At 48.0% G+C, this 20,882-nt stretch overlaps 1 protein-coding gene across 1 annotated transcript in view; it reads left to right on the top strand.

Annotated features, from left to right (window-relative positions):
- Window positions 1–20,882, top strand: part of RASGEF1B (RasGEF domain family member 1B) — a 255,095-nt gene that overhangs the window by 47,611 nt on the left and 186,602 nt on the right. The gene's annotated exons all lie outside the window — the stretch shown is intronic.

Raw genomic sequence — 20,882 nt, 5'->3', positions numbered from 1 at the left:
TAAACCATAGAGAGGGAGAGCCATGGCCACATTCACATCATGCATTCAAAACGCAATGTACACTTTAAACAGTCATGGCTTCCCCCCAAAGAATTCTGGGAGCTGCAGCTGGTTAAGGGCCCTGAGAGTTGTTAGAAGAGCCCATATTCCCCTCCCAGAGCTACAATTCCCAGAACGGTTTAACAACCAATCACAGGGAACTCTGAGAGGGAAATAGGGGTCCCCTAAGAACTCTCAGTTATCTCAGGACGATGGAGGCCCTGTGTGCTGTGTCCTGTTAAGAGCCAGTGTGGTGTAGTGGTTAAGAGTGGTAGACTTGTAATCTGGTGAACCGGGTTCACGTCTCCGCTCCTCCACATGCAGCTGCTGGGTGACCTTGGGCTAGTCACACTTCTCTGAAGTCTCTCAGCCCCACTCACCTCACAGGGTGTTTGTTGTGGGGGAGGAAGGGAAAGGAGAATGTTAGCTGCTTTGAGACTCCTTTGGGTAGTGATAAAGCGGGATATCAAATCCAAACTGTTGGTTGTGGCACTTACCTTGCTTCTGATAGGAAATGCTCTGTGAGGGAATGACAAAAAACGTGTGTGTGTGTTTGTCAAGGGGGGTCTGTTGATGGGGGAGTGAGAAATGTCCCTCTTTTCATCTGAGGAATGTTGGAGTGTATGTGGGAGCTGTATGTAGCGCGCCTTGTGTTCTAACCAGTTTGAGTCCAGTTTGGAAACTCTTCTAGCCAGCTCCCCTCTTCTTCCCCTGCTCATCTCGCACCTGCTCTTTACTGCTTGCCGCCTGATATTATATTTGACAGAATGCTGTTAACGGTACCAAGTATCCGTGGGAGAGCACAAGACAAATAATATATGCTGAGCTGGGATATGCAGCGAGTCGGCGCGGCAACCCTTGCAAAAATATTTCCCCAGAATCTCCATGAAATATTCATGACTCTTTTATGTATTTGAACAAATCCTGGAGCTCCATCTCTCTCCCGTCTAGCAGGTAATATCAGGGACCCAGGTGTTTGCACAGGAGCGCCCAGTGTGGAGCCTGCTACCCTGCAGAACCGGGGGTTTGTTTTTAATTTTGCACGGATGATATTTCACTCACCCAGACAGAGTAATCTTCATTCGGGAAAAGAGATTATTAGAAGCGCACGGTTGTATAATGGGGCGCAGAAAGCTCTGGATGTCTCATCAATTCCCTCCAGGCGCTTCTTTTCTAGTTAAACATATCCCCCAAACAATAATGGTAATGGCTGGGTGTTCGCTTAATATTCTACATAAGCGCTTGATCTTTGGCTGGATGAAGCAGGCGAGATTTAATTCTGAATTCTGAGAGCGCGCAGGAGAGGAGAGTCCTCTGGCGAGATGAATCCAGCAGCAGAAAAAACATGGTGTTTGTTTAACTTGGGGAAATCTGGCTCTGTGCAGCTACAGCCATTTTACCTGGGAGATGGAAATGGGCGAGACTTGCATTTCTTTGGCAAATCCTCTCTGTGCTTGCTTCCCCTTTAACTTTGTTGCCACACCAATGTGACAATGGCCCAGTCTGCACTATGCATTTACAATACAGTGGACGCTCAGGTTGCAAACGCGATCCGTGCAGGATGCACGTTCGCAACCTGCATCTGTGCACACGCAGGTTGCATTTTGGTGCTTCTGTGCATGCGCAAAGTGCAATTTAGCACTTCTGTGTATGTGCGCCCACCGAAACCCGGAAGTAACCCGTTCCGGTACTTCTGGGTTTCAGCGGTCCGCAACCCGAAAAAACGCAATCTGAAGCGTCTGTAACCTGAGGTATAACTGTACTATTATCCCACTTTAATAGTCATGACTTCCCTGAAATAATAGTTTGTTCAGGGTGCTGAGAGTGTTTAGGAGACCTCCGTTCTCCTCACAGGGCTACAATTCCCAGAGTTTCCTGGAAAGAGGTGTTAAAGCACTATAAGAATTAGACAGAAAGAACAAATAGCCCATTGTGCATTGTGGATGTTTGAAGGCATATTTACTGAGATCTTTCATGGGCACCACTGATGGCACTGGTGGGCACATTGGTTTCTCACGGGCACCACATTGGTGACCTCTGATCCGAGACCCTTTATATGTAGTATCAGTTCAGTTTCTTGGTCAACCGAAAAGACTTTAACCACTGATATTTCCGTGTGTTTGGAACAGACAGCGCACAGTAACACTTGCACAGATATCAAATCCTTGTTAGAGTCTAAGAGCGGGTCTTCAGTAAAAGCAATTAAAGGAAGATGAACAGTCTTGGCTTATTATCTATTCTGTTTCACAGTTGAACACATGGAAGCGGAGGGACAATCGGGAGAGTTGAGTGGGCTGGGCAGGGAGAGGAGCGCTCTGTTTGCTCTCTGAACAATAATGTACAGAGCAGGAAGAGGTCAGAGAGACTGTGATGCAAAGGAAACAAAGACTGACCTAGAATAGGAAAGCCTGAATTTCCAGCACTGAACGGGATGGGTCAAAATGTGTGCATAGAACCTGGAGCAAATCTAGTGACTGTCTGTGGAAAGGAAATTAATGTTTCATGTCTTTGCAAGAAAACAAAATAAAAGACTCCAAGGCAGAAAGGTTACATGGGCTTGGAAAGTAGACTCACTTGGTATCACTGAACTCTTAGAATCATAAAATTGTAGAGTTGGAAGGGAACCTAAACATCTAGTTCACGGGTGTCAAACACAAGGCCCGCGGGCCGAATCCGGCCGCCAGACCTCTTCATGTGGCCCGTGTAGCCGCCGCCGACCGCCAGCCTTCACCTTTTATTCTCGCTTTTTTTTTTACACAAGAAAGCCGCCTCTTCAGCGCATGCGCTGCAGCCTACAAGCCAGAGAACGTCTGCCCTCTAGCGGCGCCGGCCGTTCTACACAGGAAACCTCCACTTTACATGCATTCAGGAAACCTCCACTTGTTTTTATATTGAGCGCATATTGAGTCCTATAGATACAACCGGCCCTTTGAGGGTGACCAAACTGCTGATGCGGCCCCCAATGAATTTGAGTTTGACACCCCTGATCTAGTTCAACCCTTTGCAATGTGGGAATCTCAGCTAAAGCATCCATGACAGATGGCCACCCAACCTCTTAATTAATTTAATTTACTGCATTTATATTTCACCTTTCTGTCCAAGGATCTCAAGGTGTTGTACATGATTTCTCTCCCTCATCATTTAGTCCCCACAACTATCCTGTGAGGTAGGTTAGGCTGAGAGGCAGTGACTGCGTTCAAGGTCACTCAGTGAACTTCATGACTGAGTAGGAAGCCTAAAGGGGACATTGGGATTCTGCCAATCTGGGATGTCCTGGTTAAATTGGGATACTTTTAAATTGGGGAATATGTGGCTATATACTCTTCAATGCCTCAACAGCATAGTGATATTCTGGAGACACGCTTTGTTTGCTATCTCGAACCATTCTTTGGCAGCTGGTTCAATGTGTAGGCTTCAGGGTTCTAGTGAAAAAAAACCCCAAACTGAAACATACAAGGTTGACATCTGTCCATCAAGGCCCTTGCTGACTGCACTAGGCTATCATCCAGCAATCTGCCTAACAAAGGAATGTCATAACAATATCCTTCCCTAATTCACTCCTTACATAACCAGTGAATTAGCGGTGAGATACAAGTTGTAGAGACATCTTTACCAAGTGTGGTATTGTTTTATGTTCTCCTGATTTGTAAACGGTGTTTCTGTGTGCGGCTCTGGCTCGCCAGAGCAGCGATGTCACGCTGGCCATGTGACCCGGAAGTGTCTGCGGACAGCACTGGCTCCCGGCCTATAGAGTGAGATGAGCGCACAACCCTAGAGTCTGGCAAGACTGGCCCGTATGGGCAGGGGTACCTTTACCTTTATGTTTTTACTGTGATGGCCTGGGATTCCGATTCGGAGGATGAAACAGAGGAATCCCAGCCTGCACAGGAGTCCCCGCCTCCAGGGCCGGCTGAACTGGGGCAAGGCCTAGATGCTGAAGAGCCTGCACCTGTGGCAGTGCATCAGGAGCTGGCCCCAGGTGAAGCCCTTCTGGCCCCAGAGAGGCTTGACGACTCAGTGGCCACAGGTGAGCCTCCTCCAGGGCCCAGTAACCCTTCGGCCTCTCCTGATCTGCAGAGGCTTAGAGCAGAGAGGCGAAGGGAACTGGTTGCCCCCAGGAGGAGTGCTCGCCTTAAGGCCAGAGGAGGCGGGGCTCCTGGGGGCCGGGACCGCCCCTGGCCTTAGAAGAGGATAAAAGCCCAGTCAGCCCGGCCCCAGGTTGCGGGAGCAACGTCGTTGTTGGCTTCGGACCTTCCTGTGTTCCTGATCCCTGCTCGGCCTCCTGTTCCTGACTATCCGGTACTCCTGTTCCCTGCTCGGCCTCCTGTTCCAGCGTTCATGTTCCCCGCCCAGCTCTCTGCCTCGGACCTCGCCCCTCTTCGTGTGGACTCTGCTACACCCAAGGTACCTTACCCCCAGGACCAGCACATTTACCCCTGATTTTATTATGCCAGGTTGATTGATTTTTTTTAAATGAGGGGGCTGTATCCAAAGACTTTATAAAAAAAAACCCCAACCATACATTTTATTATGTACCCCACTTTGAGAAGACTTTTCTTGATTTGGTGGTGCAGATATATATATATATATATATATATATATATATATATATATATATAACACACACAATATATCTATCTCCTTGAACCACACATTTCTCATCTACTGCATGTTGTATTCATGTTTATGGAAGGCAATCTTACTCAGCTATGAGGGATCGTCAAAGAAAGAAGAAAGGTGGATCTCTACATAAAGGCTGAGATCTAAAGTTTCTTGTGTGGCAGCAATTCTACACACACACACACACACACACACACAGACACACACACACTTAAACATTGTGTGCATGAGGGGACTCTAATATTTCTCTCAAGGAACAGATGTTTCCAGTGAACGAATGGAAGAAGGATATTGCCTGACTTAATTGCAGCTTGATTCTGTGGCTCTTCCTCCCCGTACCTCAACGTGCAGAGGGAGCAGCCTTGTTTTCCGTCGCAGTTTCTTGATTTCCTCAGCATCTCTTTTTCTTGACAACACAGCTTGCCCCTCCACCCCCCGCCCCGTGACTGTTTGAAATTCCTGCCTGACTTTTGTCTTCACGCTGTCAACTTGTCGCTCGGTGAACTCTGTTGTTGTTATGACAGACTTTTAAAGAAGCTGGATTTGATGCCTCATTGTGCTGTATGAATGCAAGCAGGGATGAGAACCGGATGGTGCCCTTGGATTAGCAGGCTGGGGGGGGGGGAGCTGTCATCCAAATGGTTTCAGCAAAATTGCCCCTAATTACTTGAAAAGGGTGGGTGGGAGGGAGTGGAGGGGCTCCCGGATATTAAGGCTCCACATTTCAGCTGAAAATTATCACGGGAGTGGCAGATACAGCCAGCTTCAGTGGCAGATACAGCCATTCACGCAAGGCTGAAGACAAACACAGAACCGGCAGCGTAAGGATGGACAAATTTATGGGTGTTAACAGTGTCACACTTCAGACCTGCAGTTGTTCCTTCTTAACATGCCTTTTCAGTTTCTAAAAACACAAATAACAAACAATGCACATATATCCCCCAAGAAACATTCCATGCATATACCTGTATACCTGAAGGTGCATCTCCACCCCCATCGTTCTGCCCGGACACTGAGGTCCAGCTCTGAGGGCCTTCTGGCGGTTCCCTCGCTGCAAGAAGTGAGGTTACAGGGAACCAGGCAGAGGGCCTTCTCGGTAGTGGCGCCTGCCCTGTGGAACACCCTCCCATCAGATGTCAAGGCAATAAACAACTATTTTACTTTTAAAAGACAACTGAAGGCGGCCCTGTTTAGGGAAGTTTTTAATGTCTGATGCTGTATTGTTTTTAATATTTGGTTGGAAGCTGCCCAGAGTCGCTGGGGAAACCCAGCCAGATGGGCAGGTTGTTGTTGTTGTTGTTGTTGTTATTATACAGTGAGAGGGGATGTTAGGTACATATCTCCATGTTTGGTGGGAATGCAAATTATTTTGGAAAATCGTCGTTTAAGACATTTCTTCTGTTACGGAACAGGTGATGGAACCTGATCTGAGGCTTTATTAAATCTGTTCACAGATGAGGGCTCAGCAATCTTTTCCATGTCTGCGGCTAGGAATGTAATATTGGGAAACAGTCCTGCATTTGTCGGTCCATTGCAGGCACCGCATCTGATGTGTGGATGGCCATCATGCCTAGAGATGAAACAAGCATGTCCAGTGTGCATGCAGTGTGGGTACAATCCAGCTCCCACTCTCCTGCCACATATAAGCTGTACATGTAAGGGCCTGGGGAACTGTGTTGGTTAGAGTGTCAGACTACAGCTGGGAAGACCTAGATGCAAATCCTCACTCAGGCATGAAGCACATTGATAGGCGAATATGTCAATTTCATTTTCTGTTGCTTTCTCCCCCAGACTTAAGCTTTCCACATTCCTGCACCAGCTTCTGGATTTATTTTCTTTAAAGTCCATGTGAGAACTTGCCAGCATTTCAGCGTGATTTCCTCCTAATGAACACATTTTTTGTATGTAAAAAGGTAAAGGGACCCCTGACCATTAGGTCCAGTCGTAACCGACTCTGGGGTTGAGGAGCTCATCTCGCTTTACTGGCTGAGAGAGCCGGCTTACAGCTTCCAGGACATGTGGCCAGCATGACTAAGCCGCTTCTGGAGAACCAGAGCAGCTCACGGAAACGCCGTTTACCTTCCTGCCGGAGCGGTACCTATTTATCTACTTGCACTTGACGTGCTTTCGAACTGCTAGGTTGGCAGGAGCAGGGACCAAGCAATGGGAGCTCACCCCATCGCGGGGATTCAAACCGCCAACCTTCTGATTGGCAAGTCCTAGGCTCTGTGGTTTAACCCACAGCGCCACCCGTGTCCCACTTTTTTGTATGTAGTTTTTTGTATGTAGTTTTGACCAAAAGTACACTTTTGCAGGCAATATCACCATAACTTATTTTGTTTTCATTTTTAATACCTGCATTTCGTAAACCTATAGCTGTCAGGTATGCATCAATATGCACCTCCTCCCAATGTAAAAAGGCTGTGAGCCCCACCCCCCAAACTGGTGCAAAATGTGGAGAGCTGAATTTAAAATTGGAATAATGCGAAGCAGAATTCACAGGTCCTTCCATCCCTACCCAGAACCATCAAAAACAGAAGACAGGCCAGAGAATGAGTTCTAAATATGGCAAGGTAAAGGTAAAGGTACCCCTGCCCGTACGGGCCAGTCTTGACAGACTCTAGGGTTGTGCGCCCATCTCACTCTATAGGCCGGGGGCCAGCGCTGTCCGGAGACACTTCCGGGTCACATGGCCAGCGTGACAAGCTGCATCTGGCGAGCCAGAGCCGCATACGGAAACGCCGTTTACCTTCCCGCTAGTAAGCGGTCCCTATTTATCTACTTGCACCCGGGGGTGCTTTCGAACTGCTAGGTTGGCAGGCGCTGGGACCGAGCAACAGGAGCGCACCCCACCGCGGGAATTCGAACCGCCGACCTTTCGATCGAGGCTTTTACCCACAGCGCCACCCGCATCCCTAAATATGGCAACCCCCCCCCACAAAATCTGGGGTTCTGGGGAAGCTGATATCTGTAGCCAATGCTACATTGTGTGGCTTTTTTGTGCTTCTGCAGAATCTAAGGACACGCATACACAGAGCTGTAGCTTCAAGTTTGATTTTAGGGAGTCTCATGGGTGATGGTGGCCAGATCCAAGGAGGGAGAGTCTCCCTGCCCCCTGAGACAGTATTGGAAAAGGAAAGTATTCTTGGATCTTGCCAAATCTGAGCGTTCCAGCTGTATGAATGGACACTCAAGCTCTCCAAGGCTTTAAACCGGCGCAATTAAGGGTTGCTGAATTCTAATGAGCGGGCATAGCAGCTTTCCTGGTCTGCACATTGCCTGTTCTGAAGCTGTTTATTTATCTGCTTAGCTAATTAGAAAAATTAAAGATGGGGCATGTCTTGGCAAAGGGTTGCCAGCCTGACGGCCAACAAACAGCAGATTTAATTACTGAACTTCAGACACGTAATGAGGGATGAAGCAGACAGACTTACAGACAATGTGCTTCTCATTAATTAGGCAACAAAGAAAGTTGTGGCAGTGGGTGGCTTGGGAAGGGGGGGGCAGCCGGAGTCTTAACTGCTCATAATTGCTTGATCTTCTGTCTGGCTCGGAGCAAAGCAAAGCCCAGGCGAATGTTTCTTCTGCAAAACAGAGCCGAAGGAGATGGAAATAGCAATAAAAGCAAATAATTTGGACACAGGATGAAATAAAACTCAAAGCACCAGGCGGAGATGGATTTGTGCTCAGTCCCATTTAATTTAAGCTGCCGGCTGCGTCTGGGTTAGGATTTTGATAGCAGCGGAACAGTCAGCATTTGAACATGAATCAAATATATGCTTTGTAGAATTGTTGGGCTTCTTAAAGGCTTGGGTTTTGTTTTGTTTTTTTGACAGAGGCAGTTAGGTAATTTCAGGGATAGTTTTCTGATGTTGCGGAAAGACAAGTCATGGCGAGGTTACAGATTTTAACTGCAATTGTTAGTAAGCGACTATGAAGCAATTGTCATGGCTACTGTCAGATGGCAATGGTGGTTGCTCGCGAGTAACCAGGCAGGACTCCGACCTGTCTTTTACAGGTTTTATTTTGGTGCAAAACTATTTACAGTGCAGAGGCACAAGGTCATGTCTGCCTCAGTTGCTAGCAGAATCCGGGAGTGGTCATTTCTGGGTCCTCCCCCAACATAAGAGCTTAGTCACCCCCAGCCTTTTCCTTCCTTCTTTGCGTTTTACCCCTCTGCGCAAGGTGGGCGATGGAAGAGGCATACTTCCCTCCTGGCCAGCTTGGCCAGGAGCAGTGCTGAGGCTCCGAGCAGCATCCTCTAGCCCTTTCCCCTCCTTTACCCAGGAGGTGTGGCTTTCCCCACCCTCAGACTGACTAGGTGCGGCACTGGGTCTCCCAGCAGCATCCTCTGGTCCCTTCCCCTCTTCCCCACTGGAGGTGTGGCTTTCCCCACCACAGGAAGAGAAACTGCTTCGTAAGATTTTCGGAGGTTCCCTGTATCCCAACTGCCCCTCTGCCTCCCTTCCCTGTTCCGATGGCAGTCCCCTGACAGGTACATACCCAGCTCCTTCAACCATTCCTCATAAGGCTTGGTTTCCAGACCCTTGATCACCTTGGTTGCCCTCCCCTCGCATGTTCCAGCTTGTCAATAGCCTTCCTAAATTGTGGTGACCAGAACTGGACACTTCAGACATCTAGCATGTCTACCCGAGTTTCTAAAAAGGTCTGATTTTACTGCAAGCCTTTGATCCAATGATACATGCACGCACACACAGATGTACACACACGTACTGTAGGCATAGGATGGGCTTTTAAAGCAGAAGTAAGGAAATGTGATTTCAATCTTGGCCCTATTTTTATTTATTACTTTATTACGGTCATAGACCAGCATAAGCATGACATCTAAATAAATAGCATAACACTATGAATCTAAATGAATAATTATTAAATAAATGGGAGCAAGAACCAAATGTAGATTTAAACATATGCATAGAATACTTAATTAAGCATAGATAATGAGTCAGTATGTGGGACGCGGGTGGCGCTGTGGGTTAAACCACAGAGCCTAGGATTTGCCGATCAGAAGATCGGCGGTTCGAATCCCCGCGACGGGGTAACTGCCTGTTGCTCGGTCCCTGCTCCTGCCAACCTAGCAGTTCAAAAGCACCTCAAAGTGCAAGTTGATAAATAGGTACTGCTCCGGTGGGAAGGTAAACGGAGTTTCCGTGCGCTGCTCTGGTTCTCCAGAAGCGGCTTAGTCATGCTGGCCACATGACCCGGAAGCTGTACGCTGGCTCCCTTGGCCAATAAAGCGAGATGAGCACCGCAACCCCAGAGTCGGCCACAACTGGACCTAATGGTCAGGGGCCCCTTTACCTTTTAATGGGCGAGTAAAAATTTATAATAATAATAATAAAAATCAGTTAACACAGCTATATGGGGTGGGCTTCAGAAGTGTGGATCTAACAATATGGGCCTTCAGTTTAGGACTGAATTGTAGCATGGAACATGCTTCATCGGATATTTATCATGGCAGCGCAAAAGCTGGCGACTGAATATGTGACTTTTGGGCTCTCGTCCTGTAGTAATAGGGAGATGTTGTGTTGTTCTGAATGCCCAAGAAACTTATATAAGATGGGTTGGATAAACCTAGTTTGAATGTCTATGTAATACTGGCAATGGAGAAGGGCATACTCCGTTGTTTCCTACTGCCCAGAGCCACATGGGCAATTCCCCTCCTCGTAAGGCAGGGGTCAGCAAACTTTTTCAGCAGGGGGCTGGTCCACTGTCCCTCAGACCTTGTGCCCAGACTATATATTTTTTTGGGGGGGGAATGAACGAATTCCTATGCCCCACAAATAACCCGGAGATCCATTTTAAATAAAAGGACATTTTCTACTCATGTAAAAACACGCTGATTCACGGACCGCCCAAGGGCCGGATCTAGAAGGCGATTGGTTCAGATCTGGCCCCTGGGCCTTAGTTTGCCTACCCATCCCGTAAGGTATCTTCCTATAACGGCCTTCCTGAATTGCTGAGGGGAGGGCATGACAACGGGCCAAAGTGAAAGCCCTTCATTGTTTTGGTATTTTGAGATTAGCTATGCATGGCCCTATTCATCTGTGAAGCAAAAAAGCAACCCTTAGCAAAGGTTGAAGTCCTGTATACACTTACTTGGGAATCAGCTCCATTGAACTCATTGGGAGTTAATCCTAAGTAAGCACGCAATGGCCTGCGCTGTGGATTTGACAGCAGCCAGCCTCGCAGGTGAGGAAGAAGTGCGCCTTCTCTCAGGGGCAATCACATCAGAAATTGCAAAGTCAAAACCTGGCAGGTTATTGCACACTTCCATTAAGATGGCTCAGAGCACAAACTAAGACATCAAAACCGACAATAGGAAGTGCAAGGACAATCCTTTAATTAAAAGGCTTGGCAGCAAGAGACCACCATCCTTTAAAACAGACATGTGCAAGGGCCGTTGATGGCTCATTGTTTGCATCCAGCAACTTTACCCCGGTGCGCCGGGGAAACAATTACGCACAACAGAGGGAGACCCGCATGTTGACATTTTATTGAATTTTCCATTTTAGTCCATTTGTGCTGCTGCAGATGAGAGTGTATTAGCAGGAGCTAGCGCATTAAGATGGCACAAGCCGTCCAACACAGGGGACTGCAGAAATATCACATTTGCTAACTAGGCTAGAGGAGCAGAGGAGATTCTGCTCCCGTCTTTTTCAGCTGCCGCTATTCCCTCATTGAGGCTGTTTCAAATGGTTGCACTCATTTTCATGATGGACACGGCAATCCCCTCTTTCACAAATCTGATAAGCATTAAATAGTGTGTTTTCCTGCCATGAAAATGGATCATAGAATTTCAGCTGCATGTCTTATTGCCAGCGGAGGGTTTAAATACCAACATCAATGGATCTAATTATTACTGTCGTTTTGCACCACAGATCATTAGTAAGTCCCCCTCCTCCGCTTTGCTAAATCCCTTAGTATACCTTGTGAAATTATTAGCATGTAGCACTCACCTAGTCTCCCACCCTCACTTCAGAAGTCAAGGTACGATACATTCGCAAACCACTTTAATCAAGTTACTGGAAATGAAAACATTTGTAATATTGCTAACTGTCTGGAGGAAGCAATTTAAAGATCACGGCTATCAGATCTTTAAAGTGTAGCTGACAATATGGCTGCAAAACACTTTAGTTAAGGCCTCTAGTGCACATGGTTTGGGCACGTGTATCCCACCCTGAGTAGTGGTGCTTGTCCATGCTTCGTGTTCCAAAATACAGATGAAACTCGGAAAATTAGAATATGGTGGAAAAGTTCATTTATTTCAGTAAAAAGGTAAAGGTACCCCTGCCCGTACGGGCCAGTCTTGACAGACTCTAGGGTTGTGCGCCCATCTCACTCAAGAGGCCGAGGGCCAGCGCTGTCCGGAGACACTTCCGGGTCACGTGGCCAGCGTGACAAAGCTGCATCTGGCGAGCCAGCGCAGCACACGGAAACACCGTTTACCTTCCCGCCAGTAAGCGGTCCCTATTTATCTACTTGCACCCGGGGGTGCTTTCGAACTGCTAGGTTGGCAGGCGCTGGGACCGAGCAGCGGGAGCGCACCCCGCTGTGGGGATTTGAACCGCCGACCTTTCGATCGGCAAGCCCTAGGCGCTGAGGCTTTTACCCACAGCGCCACCCGCGTCCCCCAGTATTATTATTTTTTTTTATTATTGTATTATTTCAGTAATACAACTTAAAAGGTGAAACTAATATATGAGATAGACTCATGACATGCAAAGTGAGATATGTCAAGCCTTTATTTGTTATAATTGTGATGATCATGGCGTACAGCTGATGAAAACATCAGTGAAGCACAGTGGACCAACACCAGCTGATGACATGGCCCCCCAAATCAACACAGACTGTGAAAACTTCGCACTGGACTTCAAGCATCTGGCATTGTGTGCCTCCCCATTCTTCATCCAGACTCTGGGTCCTTGGTTTCCAAATGAGATGCAAAAGCTGCTCTCATCAGAAAAGAGATTTGGGGAGCCAAGTCATCAGCTGGTGTTGGTCCACTGTGCTTCATTAAGTCCAGGGTCAACACAGCCATCTACCAGGAGATTTTGGAGCACTTCATGCTTCCTTCTGCAGACGAGCTTTATGGGGATGCTGACTTCATTTTCCAGCAAAACTTTGGCACCTGCCCACACTGCCAAAAGTACCAAAACCTGGTTCAGTGCCCATGGGATTACTGTGCTTGATTGGCCAGCAAACTCGCCTGACCTGAACCCCATAGAGAATCTATGGGGCATTGCCAAGAGACAGATGAGAGACATGAGACCAAGCAATGCAGAAGAGCTGAAGGCTGCTATTGAAGCATCCTGGTCTTCCATAACATCTCAGCAGTGCCACAGGCTGATAGCATCCATGCCACGCTGCATTGAGGCAGTAATTGATCCAAACCAAGCACTGAGTACATGTGCATGCTTCTACTTCTCAGAGGTCCAATATTGGTCTATTTGCAATCCTTGTTTTGCTGATTTCATTTAATATTCTAATTTTCTGAGATTGTTAATTTGGGGTTTTCATCAGCTGTACGCCATGATCATCACAATTATAACAAATAAAGGCTTGACATATCTCACTTTGCATGTCATGAGTCTAAGTTGAATTACTGAAATAAATGATTGTCAGGGGTTCAGGGAGAGAGGCACAGATGAGGGAGGAGACTGAGAGCGAGGGGGAAGAATCCGGGAGCGAGAAGGAGGAGGATGACAATGACTTGAGGTTTTCCATGAGTCTTTCAAGTGACTCGGAGGATTCCCAAAAGGGAGCGCCTCTGGTCAGCCCAAGGGGAGCCACAGGGGGGACCAGTCAGGAGCAGGGGAGCAGCAGGGGAACCCCGAGTGGGAGTTGGAGATCGGGGCCGGCTTCCCCGCCGGAACAGAGTGAAGAGGGTGGAGTTCCCAGTGGGACAGACGGAGCAGAGCAGGAAGCAGAGAGGGGAAGGAGATCGGGACAAGCCGTCCTGCCGGAGGGGGCGGAGAGTAGCACAGAGAGCAGTGTAGCTGTCAAGAGGAAGGTCAGGGGTAGCGAACGCGCGCCAAGTTCAAATGTGGAGGCGCGCGGAAATGAGGAGAGCCCGGAGGAGGAGCCTGGTCCCAAAGCACGAAGGAGGGGAGAGCAGGCGTCTGGGGATTCAGCGTCAGGGGAATCCAGGAGGGAAGGAACCCAGGGGGGCAGAAAGACCCTGCAGAAAAGAAAGGACAGGAAGAGGTGGACCAGCCCAAGCCTCTTAAACTGGTGTAGAGGCGGGACTGATTCAGAGGGGACTTCGGCGGTCTAAGCGTAACAGACGTGGGGCCGCGCGCCTCGGCTGTGGAGCAAGCAATGTACTTCAATAAAGACTTTTGTAAATAAAGTGGACTTGGCGTTGGTCTCTTGTGAGCTGGGACCAGAGGCGGCCCTGACAACGATGTTCTAATTTTCCGAGTTTCACCTGTATGAAAGACTGGTACCTTTTTTCCTGAAAAAAGCATGACTTTGATCTCAGGTGTGGGGGACCTGTGGCCTTCTGGATCTTGCTGGACTACAATTCTCATCATCCCTGGCCATTGGTTCATCCTTGCTGGAGCTGATGGGAGTTGGAATCCAACAACATCTGGAGGACCACAAGTTCTCCATCCTGGATCTATAGCAGGGTTTCCCAAACGTGGGTCTCCAGCAGTTTTGGGGACTACAGTTCCCAGCATCCCTGACCACTGCTCCTGCTAGCTAGGGATGATGGGAGTTGTAGTCCAAAAACAGGTGGAGACCCAAGTTTGGGAAACTGTAGTATATATATAGTGGTACCTTGGATTATGAGCTTAATTCATTCTGGAAGTCCGTTCTTAACCTGAAACTGTTCTTAACCTGAGGTACCACTTTAGCTAATGGGGCCTCCCGCTGCTGCGCCGCCGGAGCACGATTTCTGTTCTCACCCTGAAGCAAAGTTCTTAACCAGAGGTACTATTTCTGGGCTAGTGGAGTCTGTAACCTGAAGCGTCTGTAACCTGAAATGTCTGTAACCCGAGGTACCACTGTATAAGCCAGCAGCCAGCCTGTGGGCTGATGAAGGATCTGCTTGTGTTTATTTGCTAGTTTATTTCAAGAATTTGGTATATCACTTAATCACAACCATCTCTCCATGGTATACTGGAGACCCCATGCATTAAGACTGAATGTAAAACAAAACTGTAAAATCAGAATTTAGTTCAAAAGCCCGCTGGAATAAGAAAGTCTTCAGTAAGTGTTAGAAGTTCAACAGGGAGTGGGGTTGCCTGACCTCAACTGGGAGGAAGCTTCACCAAAAACTGAAGCTCCTTGTGGATACAAACCAAGGGTGCCAAATTGAATGAAATATTGAGGGGTCCCAGGTAAACCCTGCCTCACATTATTGATCACAACTCGCGGTGCACACACACCATTTGAATGGTGATGCCCATTAATTTGGGGCCGCTCAAATTTTAGGGGGGGGGGGCGAAGGGAGTTGGCCCCTAGGAGTTGGCTCCTATGATACAAACTACACGTCCAACCCTTTAGGAACCACTAACAATGTAAAGGTAAAGGGACCCCTGACCATTAGGTCCAGTCGTGACCGACTCTGGGGTTGCGGCGCTCATCTCGCTTTATTGGCCGAGGGAGCCGGCGTACAGCTTCTGGGTCATGTGGCCAGCATGACTAAGCCGCTTCTGGCGAACCAGAGCAGTGCACGGAAACGCCGTTTACCTTCTAGCCGGAGCGGTACCTATTTATTTACTTGCACTTTGACGTACTTTTGAACTGCTAGGTTGGCAGGAGCAGGGACCGAGCAATGGGAGCTCACCCTGTTGCGGGGATTCGAACCGCCGACAAGTCCAACTCTGTGGTTTAACCCACAGCGCCACCTGTGTCCCACAGCACCACCTGCTAACAGTGACTCCCCCATTATTTCGCTTTCGGTTTCATCTAGGGCTTGAATTTCAGGGATCTGACGACTCCTCATGAAATCTAGAAAAATGTTTGTGTTCATGCTTCCAGAGAGACCTTTCTCCTGTCCACCCCACTGTCTGCCTTTGAAGGAGATTCAATAATGACTCGCTCAACTGGAAACCACAGTAACATCAGTAGCCCAGTGAAAAACTCATATTTTAGAAACAAGCGGAACAAATCACAATTATAAAAACAACGTCATCCTCTGGGCATAAAAGAAAGAAACAAACTTAGACGCATCATCATGGTTTTTCTCTCCTTTCCTTAACCCCACCCCCTCCCAACACTTTGACTGGAATCCATCTACATGTCTTAATCTTTCTTGTGACATTAATGGAGATATTTTTTGCACGTTAACTTGCTAGAGGGAAACAAACATATTAGGGGAGCTGGTAACCCATGGCAACGAGCCACAGAAAGGAAGAAGCTAACTAACGAGATGTGGGCCTCAATTAATGCTTGCTTGGTGCTGGCGCTGTGGGTTAAACCACAGAGCCAAGGACTTGCCAATCAGAAGGTCGGTGGTTCAAATCTCCGTGACGGGGTGAGCTCCCATTGCTCGGTCCCTGATCCTGCCAACCAAGCAGTTCAAAAGCACGTCAAAGTGCAAGTAGATAAATAGGTACCGCTCTGGCGGGAAGGTAAACTGCGTTTCCGTGCGCTGCTCTGGTTCGCCAGAAGCGGCTTAGTCATGCTGGCCACATGACCTGGAAGCTGTACACCGACTCCCTCGGCCAATAAAGCGAGATGAGTGCCACAACCCCAGAGTCGGCCACAACTGGACCTAATGGTCAGGGGTCCCTTTACCTTTATGGTGCTGAAAACATTTTAAAAGTTGTTATAAATCATGCAGGGAATCTCCACAAGTTCAGCGTTTTTCCTGTTTCAAATAGTTGCTCCCCACAGCATGGAGGGCAGCAGGGCCCATCATGACAATACAATGGGGGGGGGGAGCAGCAAGCTCACCCCCCCTCTCTCACGTGATCCTAATCATGGGGCGAGTGCAAGACTGAATGTCTAAATAGCGCTAATCAGTGGATTACATAGGATAAAACGAAGCTGTGAGCAATTTGTTCCTTTCCTCCTGTAAAGCGCTTTGTTCTCTCACCAAACTGAGCTGGAGGTTGCTGTTCTGGCTCATTGCCTCCACAGCCTGTTTTACCGCAGCTTCAGGGTTTCATGTGCAAGTACGTCCCCATAGCTTTGGCAAAAGGAGTAGCGGCCGCTCCCCGTCGTGCCCCTACCAGGTCCTCGTTTATTTTAAATGAATTGTCTCTAGCTCGGGCTGTGAGGCTTGGACTGAAAGCTCCAGGCTAGGATGTCTGGCACACTGGGGTGGTTGGACTGTGCCAAGTAGAGTGGTACCTTGGTTCTCAAACACCTTGGTACTCAAACAACTTGGAACCCACAGACTTTAAGCCCAGAAGTAAGTGTTCCATTTTGCGAACTATTTTCGGAAGCCAAACTTTCTCTGTTTTGAGTGTTACGCTTCTGTTTTGAGTGCCACACTTTTGTTTTGTGTGTTACGCTGAGGTCTGTCTGTGCTATTTATTTTGCGTCCCCCCCCCCCCCCCGGCTCTTTTTTGCTTTGTTTTTGTGACTGTGTGGAACCCAGTTCAGCTAGGGATCAATCCATAGCTGTCAACCTTCCCTTTTTTTGTGGGAAATTCCCTTATTCCAGTGCCGTTTCTCGCTGCTTCCCGAGAACAGGTGAGGCTGCTGGTCCCTTATTTTCGAGGCCGCTGATCCCTTATTTTCAAATCTGAAAGTTGACAGCTATGGATCAATCCTTCTCACTCTCTCTGTCTGCCACCTCCTAGACCAGGGGTAAAGGTAAAGGGGACCCCTGACTGTTAGTCCATTTGTGACCCACTCTGGGGTTGCAGCGCTCATCTTGCTTTATCAGCCGAGGGATTTGTGGGGTGCTTAGCACATACACTTAGCTGTCACCTGCCTTGCTCACACGGCAACAGCATTTAGTAATAGTTCCCACTTAGTAAAGGTAAAGGGACCCCTGACCATTAGGTCCAGTCTCAGACGTCTCTGAGGTTGCGGCGCTCATCTCGCTTTATTGGCCGAGGGAGCTGGCATACAGCTTCCGGGTCATGTGGCCAAAATGACTAAGCTGCTTCTGGCCAACCAGAGCAGTGCACGGAAACGCCGTTTACCTTCCCGCCAGAGCAGTACCCATTTATCTACTTGCACTTAGTGTTTTCAAACTGCTAGGTTGGCAAGAGCAGGGACCGAGCAATGCGACCTCACCCCCTCGCAGGGATTCAAACCACCGACCTTCTGACTGGCAAGTCCTAGGCTCTGTGGTTTAACCCACAGTGCCACCCGCATCCCTAGACGAGGGGTATTCAACCTTTTTGTACCTACCACCCACTAATGCATCTTTCTTGATGGTAAAATTTCCTTACTGCCCACCAGTGCTCGATGGAAGGAGGATTCAACTTGTGCCGTAGAACCCCTTACCTCTCACCTAGAATCCTGAAACGCCCACTAGAGGGTGGTCAGGACCAGGTTGACAATCCCTGCCCTAGACAAACATGTTCAGTTTGTGTGGCCTACTATTCACTCCACAGAAGTCCTCCTGCAAACATTTTTGGCTTTGTAAATCTCCTTCTGCAAGCATAATCTGAACTTGGGCCCCGCCACAAATGAACAACCTGCTCCAGGACAATTTTGGATCAGAAAGTGATCCAAAATGAATGGCCTGGTAGTGCCAGCAGAAAAGGAAGAGCAGACATTTCTCATGCACTTTCATTCCCTCGGTGCGTGAATAGAATGAGGCTAGATAGCTCAGTTGGCGCTGATAATGCCAAGGTTGAAGGTTCGATCCCCGTATGGGGCAGCTGCATATTCCTGCATTGCAGAGGGTTGGATTAGATGATCCTCAGGGTCCCCTCCAACTCTACTATCCTACGATCTCTATGAACTTCCAAGAAGAGAGAGCTTCATATTTGTGGAACATTTGCTGCAAATGCTATTTTATGGGTCTTTGTAATGAAAGCCTTGATTCAGTGGCTGTTTTCACACTCTGCTAGATTAAGGGACGCGGGTGGCGCTGTGGGTAAAACCTCAGTGCCTAGGAGTTGCTGATCGTAAGGTCGGCGGTTCGAATCCCCGCGGCGGGGTGAGCTCCCGTCGTTCGGTCCCAGCTCCTGCCCACCTAGCAGTTCAAAAGCACCCCTAAGTGCAAGTAGATAAATAGGTACCGCTTTATAGCAGGAAGGTAAATGGCATTTCCATGTGTGGCGCTGGTGCTGGCTCACCAGTGCAGCTTCGTCACGCTGGCCATGTGACCCGGAAGTGTCTTCGGATGGTGCTGGCCCCCGGCCTCTTGAGAGAGATGAGCGCGCAACCCTAGAGTCGGTCACGACTGGCCTGTACGGGCAGGGGTACCTTTAGATTACAAGATTTATTAGACACCCCCCCATCCCCCACCAAAAAAAGGCATGTCAGATATTGTATTTCTGGGCTCCTGAGCTCAATAAATGTCCATTTCTCAGTTGGGTGCAGCAATGTAGATATCTTTCATATGGATTACTTTTACTGACCAAGCAGCTGAAAATGTCTTACGATTTGCCAACTGAGCTGTATTTTAATACGGCTGATCATGAAGGCAGTGCAATAGGTTTGATTTGAATGAATTTGCATAATTTGCTGATCAAGCTACCTATTAAAGTTCTGACCTTTGTACTTTTATGGTGGTGCATAATCATGAGGTCCCGAATGTTGGAGGGAATGTATGGCTTAGCAATGAATTTATAGCTCATGCATTTAAGGGATATGGGATGCAACAACATCCTCCAGACAGGCTATTTCTTTTTTCCTTTTTAATAATAATTTCTATATGAAAACCGGTTTATCTGATTGGCCCCATGCCATGAATATTCATTGGGAGTGTTAATCATAGCTGTCAACGTTTCCCCTTTTTAAAGGGAAATTCCCTTATTCCGAATAGGATTCCTCGTAAGAAAAGGGAAAAGTTGACAGCCATGGTTTTAATTTTCTAGTGCTGAAAACTGGGCAATTGTAGCAAATCTATATCAATTAGGGATCGACAAACCGGATAACTTCAGGTTGTCTCGTTTTTTTCATTTTTCCAATTTCCAGCTCTCTCCGTTTCCACATCAGAGTGCGATTAAAACAAATAAATGAATTGCATGAAAATCAATGCACATTTTCATCTGCATTTCATCAAATATATGCTTTTTTATGCAGTTTTGCCTGATATATACATTTATGCCCAATATGTGCAACATTAATTTCACCAATGTATGCATTTTTGTGCATAATTTAAGATGTGTTTCTAAAGCCCATTTCTTCCCATTGGAAATGGTGTGTCAGAAAACCCAGAGAATGATAAATTTCAAAGGTTGGCTGTGTTTTTGTTTGCTCAGTGATCCTCGCTTGCCCTCCTCTTTTTTTGTGATTAACCTTCTGGCGGTTCCCTCACTGTGAGAAGCCAAGTTACAGGGAACCAGGCAGAGGGCCTTCTCGGTAGTGGCGCCCGCCCTGTGGAACGCCCTCCCACCAGATGTCAAAGAGAACAACTACTACCAGACTTTTAGAAGACATCTGAAGGCAGCCCTCTTTAGGGAAGCTTAGAATGTTTGATGCATTACTGTATTTTAATATTTTGTTGGAAGCCGCCCAGAGTGTCTGGGGAAGAAAAGTCGAAATGCCTAGCGACATGAAGCCATCATCACCTCCAGGATGTGTGCCACTCAGTGTTCTATGTGCCATGGAAACTGACAAAACAGATCCCCAGTGGAGAAAGCAATTAAAGAATAATGTGCAGTGGGTAAGACTTCTCCCACAGGCTGGCTCCTGGGGAGAATGTTAACTAATGCCCTCCAGCGTGGGCTCTGTAGTGAGATTGATTTTAAGGAACTCCAGGAGTCACAGGAGATCGTGTAGTGTCAATCAGCTTTGACTAGCATCCAATGCGGGGCTTGGGAAGAATTACGTGCTAAGTAAGTGGGAACTATTCCTAAGTGCTGTTGCCGTGTGAGCAAGACAGGTGACAGCTAAGTGTATGAGGGACGCGGGTGGCACTGTGGGTTAAACCACAGAGCCTAGGACTTGCCGATCAGAAGGTTGGCGGTTCGAATCCCCGCGACAGGGTGAGCTCCCGTTGCTCGGTCCCTGCTCCTGCCAACCCAGCAGTTCGAAAGCACGACAAAGTGCAAGTAGATCAATAGGTACCGCTCCGGTGGGAAGGTAAACAGCGTTTCCATGCGCTGCTCTGGTTCGCC

This window comes from Podarcis muralis, chromosome 9, assembly GCF_964188315.1.
Source record: "Podarcis muralis chromosome 9, rPodMur119.hap1.1, whole genome shotgun sequence".
Classification (NCBI taxonomy): domain Eukaryota; kingdom Metazoa; phylum Chordata; class Lepidosauria; order Squamata; family Lacertidae; genus Podarcis; species Podarcis muralis.
Note: the sequence above shows the minus strand (reverse complement) of the source record. Positions and strands in the feature narration are given on the sequence as shown.